The following is a 21,010-nucleotide window of genomic DNA, read 5'->3' on the forward strand; positions in this document are numbered from 1 at the left end:
GACAACAGGCAGAGTAGACTTAGCATAATTTTAAGGGCTCTAGAATTTTCAGAATGGTATTATAAATAAGCATGTGCTTTAACTTAAAGTCTCCAATTGCATTAGCTACTAAGAAGATAGTCAGCCTGTTTTTTAAAACTTTGAAGCAATTATTTCTCTTCCCTATGAATACCCTAGATTACATAAAAGGCAACTTTACTTGCACTAAAAATATATTGTTTAATGTAATCACCTTCATCCATTAGTTTAGCTAGATATCCTGGATAACTGGCTGCAGCCTCTACATCAGCAATTCATGCTTCACCTTGCACTTTATGTTATAGAGTTGGCTCTTTTCCTTAAACCTCATAAACCAAACTTTGATAGCTTCAAATTTTTCTTATGCAGATTCTTCAGGTCTCTCAGCCTTCATAAAACTAAAGGGAATTAGGGCCTTGCTCTGCATTAGGCTTTGGCTTAAGTACACGTTGTGGGTGGTTTGATCTTTTCAGACTACCAAAAACTTCTCAGTATTAGTAATAAGACTGTTTCACTTTTTTATGATTCATATATTCTTTTTTTTATTTTTTAGATGGAGTCTTGCTCTCTCGCTCAGGCTGGAGTGCAGTGGCACGATCTTGGCTCACTGCAAGCTCCACTTCCCAGGTTCATGCCATTCTCCTGCCTCAGCCTCCCAAGTAGCTGGGACTACAGGGGCTCACCACCACACCTGGCTAATTTTTGTATCTTTAGTAGAGACGGGGTTTCACTGTGTTTGCCAGGATGGTCTCGATCTTCTGACCTCGTGATCCACCCACCAACTAAGTAGAACTTTTAAGTTTCTTCAAGAACTTTTCTTTTTTATTCATATCTTTGCTAACTCTTTGACACAAGAGGCCTATCTTTGGTCTATCTCAGTTTTTGGCATGCCTTTCTCACTAAGCTTAATTATTTCTAGCTTTTGATTGAAACTGAGAGAATATGACTCTTCCTTTCACTTGAATATATAGAGGCCATGGAAGGGTTATTAATTGGCCCAATTTCAATGTTGTTGTGTCTCAAGAAAATAGGGAGGGCTGAGGAAATGGAGAGCAAGAGGGGAACGATGAGTCAGTAGGGCGGTAAGATCACACATGACCTTTATTGGTTAAGTTCACCATCTTTTATGATGCTCCAAAACAATTACAATAGTAATATCAATGATCATTAGTTACAGATCCCCATAAAAGATACAATAATCATGATAAAGTTTGAAATATCGTGAGAATTACCAAATATGACACAGAGACAAGAAGTAAGCCTATGTTGTTTGAAAACATGTTGTTGTTAGACTTGCTCTACCCAGGGTGGCCACAAATCTTCAATTTGAAAAAAAAATACACACAAAGTGCGTTAAAGTGAAGTGCAACAAAATAACATATGCCTGTAGAGGAGCTCTTTCTATTTATTGTTTATTAATATTATGTTGTTTTACTATTATGCTTTAGTATACTGCTTTTCTTATTATAGAAATTTTACTTAGAAGACATTCTTCTTTGTTTTTGACTATGTTAGGAAATAACTAATGGGTTGGATGCAGAAGTAGTTTCTTTTACTTTTTCTTTTTTTTTTTTTGATAACATCTTACTCTGTCACTCAGGCTGGAGTGCAGTGGCACGACCACAGCTCACAGCAACCTTGACCTCCCAGGCTCAGGTGATCCACCCATCTCAGCCTCCTGAGTAGCTCTGGGACCATAGGCACAAACCACCATGTCTGGCTAATTTTTTGTATTTTTTATAGAGATGAGGTTTTACCATGCTGACGAGGATGGTCTCAAACTCCTAGAGTGACTCAACCCCCCTACCTCAGCTTCCTAAAATACTGGAATTACAGGCATGAGCCACTGTGCCCAGCCCAGGAGTAATTTCATTTCATTTCTTTTCTTTTCTTTTCTTTTTTTTTTTTTTTCTGAGCTGGAGTCTTGCTCTGTCACCCAGGCTGGAGTGCAGTGATTTGTGCTAATTTAATTTTAGAGAAAGATTTGAAGTTGATAGGTTTATTTAGAACTGAGCATGACAATTTGCCATGGCCAGGTGAGAAGATGTTCAGATATATGATGATGGAAAACAAACAAAAACAAAAAAAAGAAAGGAAAAGAGGAAAGTATCATTAAATAGTAAAAGAAAAAAGCAAGCAATCATTTAAGAGCAGAGAAATGTCAAAAATATTGAGTAAACATAAGCAGTTACCCATTGTTTAATATTATTAAATCAAAATATCCAAAAAACTACTGAATATAGCCAAGCGGTTTATTTATTAGATACTATGGAATATAAAATGAGAGAAATATATGTGTTTTTCTTTTATTTCAAGGTAGCAATTTATGTTCCATTTTGATGAATTGGTTTTAGACTGATTAGCTCTTATCTATTAAAACTGATTTTAATTAATTTGAAATTTTCTACTTTAGTATCAATGTATCTTAGCAGATACTTTTTGCCATTATAAATTTTAAAGTTATGATATAACTCTGACTTTTTAAAAGTAAATAAGAAAGCTATTTGATAAATAGAAAAATACTTATATAAGGAAATCTCAATATGTAATTTTTATTTTATTGAACAAGAAAACTAATTATTAAAGATTAAAGCACATGAGTTTAGAAAATTTGTCATCAGCATTCAACTGTATTCACTTTAAACAGTAAATTGCAATAAACTTTATAATATACCTGTCTAAGCAGAGTAATTCCTTAAACATTGCCAAACAACACATATATGGGCTAAAAACAGTGTTAGGGCTTTGTAAAATGTCTTTTCTAAAGTTTATAAATGGAAGACCCATTTTTCCATTTTGATTTATTGCAAGAAAATTGTGTCAGCTATTTAAAAGTTATTCTTCAACATAATAAATGCTGTCATCCTATGTAGCACTTTTGCATATAAATGACAACCCTGACCAATAAAGTTAAACTATTTTAATAACAACTTGATAAAGCTTCTACTGAATATAGTTTTAAATGGCCCTTTCATACTTTCAGTTAGCTAAAGGTTTCATAGATGAATATGTTACTATATACATGTTAAACATATTCTGGGAAAGGACTATATTATAGAACATGGGCTGTTGGCAAAACCAACAGGATAATATATTTTATAAGAAACAATTTTGTGTTTATTTAATATACAATATTACTGTTATGAAAATTACAGAATATCACAAGAAATTTATTTGCATATTCCAAATAAAAATAAAGCTTGGCAATTGGGATCGAGTGAAAAATGTAAAATATGTACAATGTTTTATGAATATTTGTGTTTTAAATGACAATAAATATTCTCACTAAAATGCCAGATTATTTTTGTTTTGTTTTTAATTGTTGGTCTGAAATGCTTTTAAACATATAAATCAACTAATACTCCCTGAAAAATATTTTTTTTTTCTTTTTTTTTTTTTTTATTATACTTTAAGTTTTAGGGTACATGTGCTCATTGTGCAGGTTAGTTACATATGTATACATGTGCCATGCTGGTGCGCTGCACCCACTAACTCGTCATCTAGCATTAGGTATATCTCCCAATGCTATCCCTCCCCCCTCCCCCCACCCCACAACAGTCCCCAGAGTGTGATATTCCCCTTCCTGTGTCCATGTGATCTCATTGTTCAATTCCCACCTATGAGTGAGAATACCTACTCATCTGACAAAGGGCTAATATCCAGAATCTACAATGAACTCAAACAAATTTACAAGAAAAAAACAAACAACCCCATCAAAAAGTGGGCGAAGGATATGAACAGACACTTCTCAAAAGAAGACATCTATGCAGCCAAAAAACACATGAAAAAATGCTCATCATCACTGGCCATCAGAGAAATGCAAATCAAAACCACTATGAGATATCATCTCACACCAGTTAGAATGGCAATCATTAAAAAGTCAGGAAACAACAGGTGCTGGAGAGGATGTGGAGAAATAGGAACACTTTTACACTGTTGGTGGGACTGTAAACTAGTTCAACCATTGTGGAAGTCAGTGTGGCGATTCCTCAGGGATCTAGAACTAGAAATACCATTTGACCCAGCCATCCCATTACTGGGTATATACCCAAAGGACTATAAATCATGCTGCTATAAAGACACATGCACACGTATGTTTATTGCGGCATTATTCACAATAGCAAAGACTTGGAACCAACCCAAATGTCCAACAATGATAGACTGGATTAAGAAAATGTGGCACATATACACCATGGAATACCATGCAGCCATAAAAAATGATGAGTTCATGTCCTTTGTAGGGACATGGATGAAATTGGAAACCATCATTCTCAGTAAACTATCGCAAGAACAAAAAACCCTGAAAAATATTTAAAATATAGTTAGGCAGATGACCACAGTGAACCTATATTGTTTCAAATGGAAAAGGTATTATATTTGTACAATTCTCAAAAAAAACTTAAATGAAATGTGGGAAAATTTCTGACATGCAAAACTTTAACTGAAAAAAATACATTTAAAAAAATCTAAAATTTTAATATAGATTAGCAATGTTATCAATATCTCAAGCACTATCACTTCACAAAATATTTTAATTATTTATATATCACAGTTTTATAAGAAGAAAATAAAATGTATTGAAAATCATAAGAAATATCAAGACGTTACAATAAAAAACAAATATTTATTTTATTATTGTAAGTACACATTATAATTAGTTATTTTTACATATTTTTGATACTTTCCAATTTTTCTGAATGAATGAAATGTCTTGTTGTTAAAACAGAAGCAAAATTTGGATTTATATACAATATGATTTATAATTATCATATCATACATTTGGAAAAAAATTATTTAATTTACCAATACATAACCAATAAATTGCTAGTAACAAGGAACAGCTTAATCAGTGTTGAACCTTTTTCAGAATATCCACTGAAGATAAACTAAAAAGTGTACCAGTGTGTCTTTTTCAAAACAATTAATTTAACAGAAACCTCTTTATTATATAATTTTTTAACGAATTAATTATAACAATTTTAACAAAAACCTCTTTATTATATAATTTATTAAAAAAATTGTATAGTTTCACAAAGGAAATCTTCACTATTTCTAAATAACATTCTTTGCTATTTCTGGAAATTGCACAGAAATCATTGCAGAGAATCTTTGTCTCTTCTTTATATTGTTTCTTCTACCAAGTTACAATCAGGTTATCATCTTTTATATTTTCAGACCTTGAACTAATTTTCATATTTGAATACTTATTCAAAATCAAATACATAATAACAACTTAAATCCATTGATTATAATAATTTAAAACAAAAATAATAACACTTTATAATTTTTTAAAATTTAAAAGATAAGAGCAGTTAATATATCTCAAAAAATCGGTTAGCAAAATATAGGATAAAATTGACAGTTTGCTGAGGAGATACCAAAAGCTGCTCTCAGGAACAAGAATCTCAGTTTCAAATTTAACAATGAATTATTTATATATATGCGTATGTACACAGACTCACACACAAACACATATTCAAATATATAACTTAATGTATATATAATATTACATGCACACACACATATATGTAAAATCATCACATGATAATTTGTCTTTCTATATAAGATATATAACAGTGCAACACTTAGTATGTTCCAAATGTTTGTTGGTCAAATAACGTAAAGATAACTTGAAAATCAAAATGGAGGAAAGCAGCACAAAATTTTGACCTTGATATCAATGCTGATAAAATACAGACTTAATTTCTACACACTATTGATTCATTGTTAGAAATTTTCTTGGTTAATACCAGTGATAGCAATAGCCTTATAAACAATGTTAAAATTAAGATAATCTCAAAAATAACAATGGAGTGGCTCAGGCTTGTAATCCCAGCACTTTGGGAGGCCGAGGCAGGCGGATCACAAGGTCAGGAGATCGAGACCATCCTGGCTAACACGGTGAAACCCCGTCTCTACTAAAAACACAAAAAAATTAGCTGGGTGTGGTGGTGGGCGCCTGTAGTCCCAGCTACTAGGGAGGCTGAGGCAGGAGAATGGCGTGAACCCGGGAAGCGGAGGTTGCAGTGAGCCGAGATCGCGCCACTGCACTCCAGCCTGGGTGACAGAGCGAGACTCCGCCTCAAAAAAAAAAAAAAAAAATGGAAATACTGAAAAGAGTCAGTGCATGATAGTTTAAAAACTATGAAATTACAATGATAGAAGATAAAATTTTAATTTTTATTATATTCTGTGTCAACTCTAGAAATTTATCATAAGCAGCTTATCAAAACTTCCATCTTGCATGTCAAAAGGATACATTTTGACATTCAAGGATATAGACTGCACCACAAATTAATGAGTTTGTCTTCCATCTAAGATTTGCCTTCTCTACTGTTTTTATTCTCCTGAAGGACACCATCACCTACACAGATTTACAAGTCCAAAACTTGAGTAAATAAATAATACTGCTTCCTTTTACTCAAACCCATTCCTAATCTATCACAGTGCTCTCTAAATTAACCTCATATATTTTTGAGACATCAAATATAGATTAGTCTGATTCCTCCAGCAAACCATAGTTCAAACTTTCTACCTTACTGTCACAACCTCCTCATAGTTCTACTTACGTCTCCTGTACCCTGTATTTGAACATACGTTAATTTTCCATGTATGTCAGCATATCTTCTGTTAAGATGTTACGTATATAAATACAATGGAATATTATTTAGTTTTTAAAAGGAAGAAAATTCTGCCACATGCAATAGCATGAATAATCCTGGAGGCCATTTTACTAAGTAAAATAAGCCAGTCACATTAGGAAAAACACTGCATCATTCCACTTATAGGAAGTATTTAAAATAATCAAATCATAGAAACAGAGTGAAATGGTGGTTGCCAGGGGACGGGGCAGAGAGAAATGGAGTGTTGCTGTGTAATAGGTGAATCTTCAGTATTTCAAGATAAATAATTTCCAAAGATCAGCTGTACAACAATGTGCATATAGTTAATAATACTTTATTATGCATTTACAAATTTGTTAAAAGGGTACATCTCGTGTTAAATGTTCTTACAACAATTTTTTTTCAGGCCGGGCACGGTGGCTCAAGCCTGTAATCCCAGCCCTTTGGGAGGCGGAGGCGGGCGAATCACGAGGTCAGGAGATGGAGACTATCCTGGCTTACACGGTGAAACCCCGTCTCCACTAAAAAATACAAAAAAATTAGCAAGGCATGGTGGCGGGCGCCTGTAGCCCCAGCTACTTGGAAGGCTGAGGCAGGAGAATGGCTTCAACCCGGGAGGCGGAGCTTGCAGTGAGAGGAGATCATGATCACGCCACTGCACTCCAGCCTGGGAGACAGAGCGAGACTCCAACTCAAAAAAAAAAAATTTTTTTTCAAAAAAAACCCCTCAGTATCCATATCAGCTACCATGCTCTCTGTAATTACTATTGCAGTACACATGACACGTCTTGCTCCTTCTTTTACTGTTTTGGTTTTTTTCCTAATACTTTTCCACACTGGAGCCATAGTGATCTTTTAAAAATACCATTTAGATTGTATGAGTTATTTATATAGCTTGAATAATATTAACCCCTTATTGAATATATGGTTTGCAAATACTTTCTCCCATTCTACAGATTGCCTTTCATTTTTTTATTATTTCATTAGCTATGCAGTAACAGTTTACTTTTCTATAGTGTCATTTGTTTATTTTTGTGTTTTATACCTATGCTTTTGATTTCATATCTAAAATAGAAAAAAACCCCAAATAATTTAGAAAGGGGCCAAGGATCTGAATAGACATTTATCCAAAGAAGACATGCAAATGCATATATGGAAGGTGTTTAACAGTACTAATCATTAGGAAAATGGAAATTAAGTCTACAATATCACCTCATATCTGCTAAGATGGCCATGATCAAAAATTGAAAAGTTAGCAAGAGTTGGAGAGGACATAGAGAAAAAGGAATCCTTATACATAGTTGGTGAAATGTGAACTGGTAAAATATTATTAAAAACAATATGAGGTTTCCTCAAAAAATAAATAGGACTAACATATGATACAGCAATCTCACTTTTGGGTATATATCTAGGGGAATTGAAATCAAAATCTTAAAATAATATCTACATTCCCACATTTATTGCAGCATCGTTTGCAATAGCCAAGGTATGGAAACAACTGAAAGTTCATCAACAGATGAATAAAGAAAATATTTTATAGACATTGATAGGCATAGATACAATGGAATACTTTTTGGCCTAAAGGAAAAAAATTTTGTCATGTGCAATAATACGAATAAACCTGGAGGACATTATGTTAACTGAAATAATCCAGGCACAGAAAGACAAATACTACATATCTTACTTACATGTGGAATCCAAAAAAGGAAAATTCACAGAACAGAGTACAAAGGTAGTTACCATGAATCCAGAATGAGAGAAATGAGGAGATGCTGGGGGAGGGCGGGGGGGAAATAGGGAGATGTTGATCAAAGGATATAAACTTTCTGTTAAAAGATAAACAAGTTGTGGAGATCTGAGAGGCAGCATCATGGCTATATTTAATAATAATACTTTGTATACTTGAAAATGGTTGCTACGTGAGGTGATGGATATGTTAATTAGCAGGATTGTGTTCATTATCTTCCAATGTTTGTATATATCAAAACATCAAATTGCACACCTTAAATATATATAAATTTTGTTTTACGTATTTTATATATTGAGGTTAATTGTACCTCAATTAAGATTTAAAAGAAAAAAGTTAAAGTGAAAATCATATCTAACTCACCAACCAGAAACAACCACTGAGAGTAATTTGAAGTACTTCCATCCAAGTTTTCCAGCTCTGTGATTATATTTTTGTATATCTGTATTAATACAGATACACAGTTATATAAACCTTTTAATGTCTATTTTTTCTCTATATAAAATAAGTACATTTGCAGTAGCAAATTTAGAGGCTTACATAAAAGTTGAAAAAGTAAAACAAAATAAGATTCAGAAAAATCCTCCAAAAATAAAAATAAGAAAATATCACTAGGATCATCTGATTCCTTAGATTAACATCACGTCTTTCGATATATCCTATTTTCCTTTGAAACATATTTAAATTTTTCTATTTTAGCATCTAAGATGTAGGTTAGACCCTGACTTTTCCCAACTCACCTGACAGATGTTGCCTTTCTTCCCTCCACTTCAGATATTTAGTGTTTTGTTTGCTTGTTCATTTCACTTTAGTTTATGTTCTTTTCTTCAAATGCAGTAAGCACTATCCTGTATTTGTAGCTTTGTGCATTCTTCTCTTCCTGTTTAATTTTTTATTCTCCAGGAGTTTTACATGTTTATTAGGTCTTTACATTGTTGGGTTTCCTGTATAATTCTCTGACAAGAATAACTGAAAGCCTCCAGTATGTGCCCTTTTATCATCTATTACAAGAATCTATTTTGTTATGATTCTTTCTTGTGCATTATCTGTTTTCCTTAACAATGTATACATTTGTTTGTGTCATAAATATTATTGCTTTTGCTGACTCCTGTATCCCCAGCATTTAGCACTGTCATAAGCTCCCACTAAAATCTCATTAACTTGATTTTGAATAAATAGGCATAAGAATAAATGTGGGCATTCAGAAGTACCCAGCTATGCCCAGTCCTAGTTTTCTTTCTACTTATAGTCTTACATTCCTTCATTTCAGAAAGTGTTTGAAAGATAAAAGTTGAATATTATTGTACGATAAAGGCAAAAGCCTGTACTGAAATCAACGAAGGGAAGAAACATGGGTCCAAATCAGAATCTTCCTGATTTTATGTCTGCTGGCTTCTGATATCTCATCGTATTTGGAAGAAGGGTCATAAACTGAGACTGACATGAGTGTTTACGATGTGAGCTTTAAGGGATAATGAGGAATTAACAATTTCCTTAGTAGAAAAGCAGACTTTTAATGCAGTATTGAAGATACATTATAGTTTATAAGCATGGATTTGTATGTAGCAATATGTTTGATTTTGAGATTTCCCTGAGTGATGCTCAGTAACCTGAAGAGTTCGCAGAGAAGACAGATTGTAAATATAACCTAGTTTTAGTTTTTCCCCACCACAAGCAGAGCACTGATATTCGAGAATGATTTAAATGACAGGCCTTAGAATTTAATCTGATTTTGAAGGGAATAGACAGCTATGGGATTATACACAGAAGTAGGGTAAAAGGTAAAAGAATCAATGAACTCAGAACACCAATAGATAGAAGATATCTTTGTCTATTCGTGTTGCTATAAATGAATATTTGAGGCTGGGTGATTTATAAAGAAAAGAGTTCTATTTGGATCTTGGTTCTGTAGGCTGTACAAGAAACATGACGTCAGTGTATGTTTCTGGTGAAAACCTCAAGCTGCTGGCAGAAGCAGAAGGAAAGTAGGAATCACATGATTAGATAAAAAGGAGGAAAGAGAGGAGGGAGATCCTAGGCTGTTTTTAATAATCAGTTTTCTGTAAATTAAGAGTGAGAACTCATTACCGTGAAGGTGGCACCAAACCATTCATAAGGGATTCACCCCACCACCCAAACATCTCTCACTACCAACATTGGAGATCAAATTTCAATATGAGATTTGGAGGGGACAAATATCTGAACTATGTCAATAGAAAGCACTGAAAGTGGGGTAAATTGAAGAAAAAAAACACGATTGTTAGGTTAGTGGTGGATAAGTTGGGCCTTCCTGGCCACACCCACTTTCAGTGTGGTCTCAGTTGCCCAGCTGAAGCACTTGCCAGCAGCCACCCCCATTACTTTCACTGGCAGACCCTGTCTAACAGTCAGAGAGCTTCTGCAGGGAGGCTCCCACCAGCTGGCACAAGCCTGCAACCCGCTCACTGTTGCTTCACCACCACTCGTTTGCCTGTAGCTTCCCTCGTGCTTTGCTGGAGTGCATGTGCATACTGACCCCACCACCACCATACTACCAGCATGCACAGGCACATGACACCCACTGCTGCCATGCTGAAACCCTGCCAAAGTACATTTGCTGGCACCCCTCATTGGAGTGTTATTGTTAGCAGACTGGAAACACATTGGCCCCTCCAGTGTAGCAGGTGCTTAACCTTGAAGGGCCAGAGAAAAAAGCTACAGGCTTAGAACCAGCACCCCAGGGTTACAACATTCAGCCCAGGAGTGCTGAACTGAACTGAGCGTTGGCCTCCTGAAATCATTCAGAAATGAAGCCAATTGACTAAATTCAACTTATACCACAGTCAAATCCTCAAGAACATTGAAAAATGTAAAAGTAAAAAGTCCCATTTAAGGGATAGAAACTTCAAACATTAAAGGAACACCAGCCCACGCAGATGAAAAAGAATCAGCACAAGAACTCTGATTCCAGAACCATAAAGTCCACAGGTTCTTCTTACCTCCAGATGACCACACGATCTCCCCAGCAATGGTTCTTAACCAGACTGAAATGGCCGAAATGACAGATGTAGAATTCAGAAGCTGGATGGCAACAAAAATTATCAAGTTTCAGAAGAAAGTTGAAACTCAATCCAAGGAATTCAATAAAAAGATACAAGAGTTGAAAGATGAAACAGCCATCCTGAGAAAGAACCAGACTGATTTTCTAGAGCTGAAAAACTCACTACAAGCATTTTATAAAGCAATATCATGAGTATTAACAGCAGAATGTACCAAGGTGAGGAAAGAGTCTCAGAGCTCAATGACTGGTTCTTCAAATCAACTCAGTCAGACAAAAATAAAGAAAAAAGAACTGAAAGATGAACACAACATCTGAGAAATGAGGAATTCTGTACAGGGACCAAATTTATCACTAATTGGTATCTCAGAAAGACAGGGGGAGAGAACAAGCAACTTGGAAAACATATTTGAGGATAGGATACCGTTCAAAAAATTTCCAAAACCTCACTAGAAAAGTTGACATGAAATTTAGGAATTTCAGAAAATCCAAGTAAGATTCTATGTAAGATAATCACCCCCAAGTCATGCTAGTCCTTACATTCTCAGTATGAATATAAAAGGAGCCAGAATAGCAAAGCAATCCCAAGAAAAAAAGAGCAAAGCCAGAAACATCACATTACCCAACTTTATACTACAAAGCTACAGTAATAAGAAAATGAAAGCATGGCACTGGTACAAAAACTGACACCTACATCAATGGAAAAAAAACTAGAAAACTCAAAAAAGCTGCACACATACAACAGTCTGATGTTCAACAAAGTCAACAACAACAAGCAATAGAAAAACGGCTCATTCAGTAAATGGTGCTGGGATAGCTGGCTAGCCATATGCAGAAGATGAAAACCAGACACCTTCTTTCACCATATACAAAAATTAGGTCAAGATGGATTAAAGGCTTAAATGTAAGACCTAAAACTAGAAAAACCCTAGAAGAAAACCTAGGAAGTACCATTCTGGACATAGGATTTGGCAAATATTTCATAGTAAAGAGTCCAAAAGCAATTGCAACAACAAAAAGTAGAAAAGTGGGAGTTAATTAAACTAAAGAGCTGCTGTATTTCAAGATGAACTATCAACCAGGTAAACAGAAAACCTGCTGAATGGGAGAAAATATTTGCAAACTGTGCATCCAACAAAGGTCTCATATCCAGAATGTATAAGAAACAAACAAATCAACAAGCAAAAACAAATAACTCCATTAAAAACGGGTAAAAGACATGAACAGAGACTTCTCAAAAAAGACATACGTGCAGCCAACAAGCATATAAAAATGCTCAACATCACTAATCATGGGAGAATGCAAATCAAAATCACAATGAGATACCATCTTACACCAATCAGAATGGCTATTACTAAAAAGCCAAAAAATAACAGATGCTGGTGAGTTGCAGAGAAAATAAAACACTTTATATCTTTTTGTGGGAATGTAAATTACTTCAGCCACTATGGAAAAGAGTTTGAAGATTTTTCCGATAGCTTAAAATAGAGCTACCATTCAACCCATTCCATTACCGGGCATATACCAAAAGGTACATAAATCATTCTACCATAAAGACACATTCATACACATGCTCACTGGAGCACTATTCACAATAGCAAAGACATGAAATCAAAGATACCCATCAACAGTGGACTCAAGAAAGAAAATGTGGTACATATACCATGATAATCTATGCATCCGTTAAAAAAAACAGAATTATGTCTTCTGCACAACATGGCTGCAGTTGAAGGACATTCCTAAGTAAATTAATGCAGGGACAGAAAACCAAATACTGCATATTTTCACTTGTAAGTGGGAGTTAAATATAGACTAAATATGAACACAAAGAGGGGAACATGGGCAATGAGGGACCCATAATTAGGATTGCAGCATATAGATTGACACTGCCTAGGTGCAACACCAACTTCACCGTTTACCAACAAAGTGACTTCCTACAAAACTCTTATATTACTTGTGACTAACGTAAGTACTTAATACTGCACATAGGTCAATACAAGACATAATAGCTACTAAATCTCTTAAGTGTTTAAATTATAAGAGGGTAAGCTAGAGATACTTGATACGTAGAGGTTTGATCTAGAGGTTTGCCCCATAAAGCAGTACAGGTAATACCAGCAGGTCATACTCTATCTGCTTATAAAACTGATAGAAATTATTCACATACTTTATTATTACCCATTACTTGAAGCTAAAATTGCTACATATTTTTCAAGAACTGTGGGAACATGCTTGGTGCATAGGGTCAGTTCTAATTCCAAACAATTGGTAGAAAAAAAAAACCTGAATTATTTAATTGGCTTACCTGCTTCCTTTCTCATCTCAAATCTTCAAATCCTCAAAATGCCTTATTTGAAAATGAAACTTGTTAGAATCCAAGAAAAAGATGAACATTGCTGGCATGATGGATGTGCTGGCCTGTAGTGATGGCTCAGGCTTAAACTTCAAGTTTAGAATTTCTTTTTTCACATGCACAAACTCAGACATTGCTCTGAAGGTTAGACACTGTGACAGGTGCCTGATTTTACAAGGTGTTCTATCCCAAGCAAATTATTGCGTAGGAATCTCTACTATATTCATTAGGCTTCTGTATCGCATAAAAATTACCACCTCTGACTTCTTTACCCAATGAAAGAGGTTTTCTGGGAGTGCTTGATGTGTGGCTGAGAGAAGAGAGTGATCTTTTGTATCAGGGATCTGGAGGAATGTAATTGCAGGGCTGCTAGCTATAACTTCTCCTTCCACAGGCTAAAACAGAACAGCCCTGTCATCTAGTTTGAATTCTTAAGTCCCATTTGGTGTCTAGAAAGTTTTACTGTAGTCTTGCAATTCTGTTATTTATACTAATGAGTATTTTTTAACTGAAACAGTTTGAATAGAATTTTTGTCAGCTCCTTCCAAAAATAAAATGCCTTTCAAATAAAAGCTAAAGTAACATTTAATTTAAAACTAGTTAAGTCACATTATCTGAAAATACATCTTTAAATCTTCATATGGAGTTTTATTCATGTCATTATTCATACAAGCATGTCTCCTCCTCTTTCCAACAGATTCTCATTACTAGAATTATCATTTTATCACTCACATTTCCCTCAGACATAATTTCTTCATTACAATATTTAGATGCGTTGTTTATTTTTTAGTCACTTTAGTTAGAGTGTTGTTCAAAAATATTCTATTCCTTAAATCCCCTCTCAAGAGAGGGATTATATTTCTTATCCCACCAACTTTGGCTTGACTGAATGACTTGAAGGGTGAGCTTAGGGTAAGGCAGGTAACACAGGACTGTGAAAATTCAAGATAAGATCCTGTCTTTATTTACAATTTTGATACTTTGTTCATCCAGGAACTTTTTGCCTTAAAAATGCACTGAAACATTTTTTTTTTTAATCCTGCTTACTAAGTTTGTTGGCAGCCCCTTAAATTTTGTCCCCCAGATGAGTGTCTCACTCACCTCATCCTAGTCCCAGCCAAGTTTGGACCATCTGAGTGCTGATGGATATGGCAATGGGCCACTCCTGAGCCTTGGCAGTTAAAGACTTCTTGTGGTGCTGCTGGCTGTCTTGGCCCTCTGCCATCATCATGAGGAGAGCATGTGCTAGAAAGCAGGCTGGTCCCAGGAGGTTGGCAGACACATGAGACAGACCTAGCCCTAAAGACCTGTGATGAAGCAGAAGCCCCCAGCCTGACAAAGACCCCCTGACTCTCTGCAACCCTGCAAACCCAACATTCTCAAAATCACACTCAGAGTCTCCTGGTTCCTGCTGGCAAATATTAACCTAACCCTGCTACTTTTATTTATTTATTTTTCTTCTCTCTCTCTCTGGTAAAAATCTATTTTCTTTCCTTTTCTCTCTTTCTCTCCCTCTTTCTCTCTCTCTCCTTCTTTCTTTCTTTCTTTCTTTCTTTCTTTCTTTCTTTCTTTCTTTCCTTCTTTCTTTCTTCTTTCTTTCTTTCCTTCTTTCTTTCTTTCTCTCTTTCTCTCTCTCTCTTTCTTTCTTTTTTTATTTATTTTTTTGATGGAGTCTCTCTATGCCACCCAGGCTGGAGTGCAGTGGCGTCATCTCGGCTCACTGCAACCTCTGCCTCCTAGGTTCAAGTGATTCTCCTGCCTCAGCCTCCGGAGTAGCTGGGACTACAGGCGCCCGCCACCACACCCAGCTAATTTGTTGTATTTTTAGTGGAGATGGGGTTTCACCGTGTTAGCCAAGATGGTCTTGATCTCCTGACCTCGTGATCCGCCCACCTTGACCTACCAAAGTGCTAGGATTTACAGGCATGAGCCACCGCGCCTGGCCAAAAATCTATTTTCTTCTACTGTAAAAAACAACATCTCACTGGTGGCAATCCAAGGCGATATGAAAAAAGTTCCAGCAGCTTGAATTAAAAGATACTGTAGCTGTTTGAAAGTAAGAATATTTTTAGGTCCTGATTTTATTCTCTACAGAAAGCATGCTGACTGAAATGTTCAGTCGCCAGGGAGAGTCTATTCTCTAATGCCCACTATCGTGTGCCCAAGGAGGATTATGGAAACTGAAGAGTCTTCCAGAAGCAAAATCAAAAGCCATGAAAAATAAAGGTCCAGGTAATATTCTCAGGGAGTAAATCTGGGTCAGTAAAAATAAATAATCCACAGCTCAAGGTAGCAGAACCTCACGTTAACCCATGGATTTTCAGAATTGCTACGGACCATTAAATATTATGTGCTTACCATTGTGATTATATCCCTTTTCTTCACCATTGTAAATCGAGTATGTGGGAAATAGATAATTTTTACTTTTATTTCACAGGTATTGGATCAAAATAATTCTTCTCCAGACCTGACTAAGATTATGAGACCCTGGGCCTCAAGCCTGATACAATGTGACTTTTTTGGTATCCTGCGGAGGAAATGAGTTTAATTGACTTCTGAAAGAAAAATGAATAATTGTTACCAAGACAATGGACTGTGGTAGTGTGGAATATTATTCTTGATTCTTCACATTATTGCCTCTTACATGTGATTGTGACATGCACCAGATGGGAAGATGCAAACACATTCGTGTTCAGCTACTAAAATGAGGGCAAACGTTATAGTGAGCCAGTATTGATTCAATATCTGAAGACATATTTTTCTGTCTACTCACTGTGTTCCAAGATTACCATGAAATTATGTCCCAAGTAGATGCTAGTCCAAGAAAAAAAAATATAGGTAAACATTAAGGAGAGATGATCCCAGTTAAAAGCCTATTACCCAACAACCTCCAATGTGTAGTGGAGCCATCCCAACTAAACTGTACACCAGTGAGGGAGAAAAATAAATGATAGTTGTTGCAAGACATTGAGTTTTGAAGTTGTATATTATGTAGTGTACATATAGCAGTAGCTGACTCAAACACAAGAGTTAACTAAATTTCTATGAGACAGTTTGCTAGTATCAATAGTTATAAGGTTCTAGAAGAGTTGAACCAGGTGGCAGCATTTAACTGTCAAAGGCAAGATGGGTAAAAACTGTCATAATGGGCTGCAAGACTGAATGAAACCAGCTGGTCTTGGCATGCAGGACCAGTGACAGTGAATAACAGAACATAGTGTTCCCAGTGAAAGACAGATGGACAGCCAATGTGGATTCGACTTTGCTTATACAACAACAACAACAAAAATCAAGAGTTGTCAATCAGAGGGCTAAGGTCATTGCCTTCATGAAGGGTTATTATCTCTCACCCAGTCTTTAAAACTGAGCCAATTCTCAGAGCAAGATTGAATGAGAAAGTCCTATGCCATTTAGGATAGAAAGTGAATTGTTCCAGAAAGAATCTATCTTTTTAATATACTTCTTTCTAATTTTTGTATGTAGTAATTATACATGAGATGCTTTGATACAGGCATGATTTTTTATCTAATCCTTCACCAAACAGATCTACAGTTATTTATGAGAAATATTATACATTAGGTAAAGAGAATATTCAGATCTTACAAGAGCAATTGATTAGAAGGTGAGTTTGCACTGATAACAGAGGATCCAAAACACAAGCACAGCTCCTCGCTTAGAGTGGGATAAATGGACGTTATGAAAGGATTCTTGTACACTGTCCCCCTCGCAATGCATCAGTGGTTCCCTGGACCCACCACGTGACCTTTCCCCTGGTCTTTCATTAAATAATATAAAATAATATTTATAGCAATGACCATAATTCTCATGGTAGTTTCAAGACTTATGTAGTAAGATTATGATCAAAACAAGACGAAGCTGAAGACCCAGAAACTGCTCCTTCTTTAGTCAAAGAGTCAATTTATGAAACAAAAATATATCAGATGGTATAGGAGAGATTAATGTCACCCTCAAACTCAAAAGTAACAAGTATTCTGCAAACCCTGGAAAGACTGAGAAATAAACCCTATGAAATCTCAAGCCTCTGCCACATTAGTGACCTTTTTAATATCTAATGGTTTGGAGCCATCTTATCCCAGATATAGAACAAGTTGTTGTATGTTTCAGTTCCCACCACGAAGAGAAACAGTACATGAAGATAGATCACTTTGTATTTTTCAGACAGCACATAGTAAAATTGGGAATGTGGCTTTAACCAGTGACTTAGAGGACTGCCATATTTGAGTGACTGCCAGTGAAAGGAAGAGTTCTACAGCAGGTTCAGGTTTTGATACAAGCTGCACTGCATTCAATAACAAAACCCAGTAGACTCTAAAGTCCTGATATCTGTGGTGGATCGAAATGGCATATGTTGTCTCTGGCAAGCTCTAACAGGAGAGACCTTCTGCAGATCCCTAGCATCCTCAAACAAGACCATCTGCAGCATATTTCTTTTGCCCATTCAAAAAAGCAATGCCTGACAGTCTACTGCACCTAGTCTTATTTATGTAAATAAATGATTTGAACAGAACTACCCATCGTTAGCTAGATGAACGACCAAGGCATTGATTCCATGCAATAATGTATACATTTAGGAGTGGACTTACTCAAGTGTAGAGAGCACACATTTACACACACACACACAAACACATCCACAAAAATAGAAGGTAGACTCTATATATCTACGGAGGGTATTATGGGTTGGATTGTGCCCTGGAAAGATTTGTTACATTGAAATTCTAAACCTCCCTTCCCACAATGTCTCAAAAATGTGACTCGTTGGAAATAGGACTGTGGCATATAAAACTGGTTAAGATGAGGTCACGCTGCAATAAGATGGGCTTCTAATTTAACATTACTGGTGTCATTAGGAAAAGAGAATATTTGCACATAGATATTCACACAGGAAGAATGCCATGTGAAGATGAAGTCAAAGATCTACAATCCAAAGAAAGCTATAGAATGCCAATAAATAACTAGATACTAGAAAAGAGGCATGGAACACATTCTCTGTCACCACTCTAAAGAAATCAAAACTGGGGCCGGGCGCGGTGGCTCACGCCTGTAATTCCAACACTTTGGGAGGCCGAGGCGGGCGGATCACGAGGTCAGGAGATCAAGACCATCCTGGCTAACACGGTGAAAACCCATCTCTACTAAAAATGCAAAAAATTAGCTGGATGTGGTAGCAGGCGCCTGTAGTCCCAGCTACTCAGGAGGCTGAGGCAGGAGAATGGCGTGAACCCGGGAGGCGGAGCTTGTAGTGAGCCGGGAACGCTTCACTGCACTCCAGCCTGAACGACAGAGCGAGACTCCGTTAAAAAAAAAAAAGAAAGAAAGAAAAAGAAAAGAAAAGAAAAAGAAATCAAAATTGTCCAACACTTCAATCTTGGACCTCCAGCCTCCATAGCTTTGAGACAGTATATTTCTGTTGTTTAGGTCACCCAGTTCATAGTCCTTCATTATGACACCCTTAGCAAATGAATAATGGCTTCACTGACCTCTCCCTTTCTCACATCATACATATGGCTTTGTTCATATACGTTTGGCAAATTCCTGTGACTAGTTAATGGACAAGGAGAAAAAATTGGATAGATTACTTTGATATATTGATTGGACCTGCTAAAATTAGTGTAGCCTACCTAATGATAAAGAGATAGTGTCCTATTTAACAAGACTGTAGTCAGAAGTAAAAATACATCAAAAATTCCAGGCAGTGTTGAAGGGCCTGGGTGAATGTTCAGTTTCCTGGAATGAAAAAGATTAGAACATGAAAGAGAAAGTGGTTTGAAGAAGACTCATGGAACTTTAGGCCTTTTCCGCAAGGATAGAGGGACACAATAAGATCAGGGACACAATAACAATTCCATGGAAGCTAAAAATATGTTTGCTACCTGCTCATTTTTCTGGTAAAGATAAAGGATATAGTTACTTTACCAACTGGGATAATTTTCTTGATCTTCATGGGGAACAGGTGTTAGTGCTATATAATCAGAAAGTGAGAAGAAATTCTGTAATGTAGAGGACTTACTGGGGTGGCTGTTGATGCTTCCATACATAGACATAAGACTGTTAACGGTTGTGACAACCATGACCTGTCACAGGAAAAATAATCAAGGCTCAGATCCCTCAGAAATGAAAGCCTCAGTCACTTAACTGCAAAAGCAACCTTGATCAGCAGAAATACTGGGTAAGGGTGAGAGTGAATCTAGAATTGTGGTAGAGGAATAAAATGATGACAATCAATTATGTCCTTATGAATACCTGAAGCATGGGGATTGCAAATTTCTAGTTGAAGGTTTTTTAGAGGCACCATTTCTAGTTGCAATCCTGAAGAGTCACTGACTGGGAAGAGTGAACTCAATTTGGGTGCGTTGAAATGGGAGTAACTGAGCAGAGGTACACCCATTTTATCATGGTTCCTTTTTACCCCAAAACAGTTCCAGTATATTTCAATGGCTTTCTAGCTTTTTATCACTAAAAGTGTTCGCTGTTTGTAGAAATATGTTCAACTGATACACAGAAATATCAGCATGTCAACACCCCATTGCTTATTCTCAACAAATGAGGACCAGAAATGGAACAAAAAAAATCTAGCTCCCTTAGATTTTGGGAGACATTTTGAGCTCAGTACTTTCTTAAAGGGACACCTGTGGGATTTAGTGTCAAGTTCTTAAGGCAGTGACCAATTTATTAACATTCTTTACTAACTTTCCCTTCTTTTTCTCACTTTCTCACTCTTTTACTATGTTACTTCTGGGCAAGGAAACACCATGAAGTACTTTAGTAAACCTTCTAAGTTCGAGACATATTCTTCCTTGTACATTTGATGTTTCTTGAGTTCATTCACTAAATAAAATACTTACAACCAAATCATTGTGTCAGGATCTACCTTTGAGGGACTCTAAATATTGAGAGGCATAAAGCTTAGCTGGAAAACAGAACTAATGCCATGACCACGATTCCATTATTTTATTGCCTAAGATCAGCAGATACGTGAGGTCATGTCTTCCCTAGAAGGATGTAGCAGAATTGGTACTGAAATGATACAGAAATGCTCACAGATATTTTAAGAAAAACAACTTGCAGCTGCTTCTAACTATTGCAATGCAAATGAAAGTGACACTTTGATATCTATTTTCATCTGTTGTGTTTACAAAGACAAAAGAGTTGATAATATCCAGTATTGACAAACGTGTAAAAGCATACTTGTATGCTTATAGTAAGAGAAAGAA

This window comes from Gorilla gorilla, chromosome 19 (genome assembly GCF_029281585.2).
Source record: "Gorilla gorilla gorilla isolate KB3781 chromosome 19, NHGRI_mGorGor1-v2.1_pri, whole genome shotgun sequence".
Classification (NCBI taxonomy): domain Eukaryota; kingdom Metazoa; phylum Chordata; class Mammalia; order Primates; family Hominidae; genus Gorilla; species Gorilla gorilla.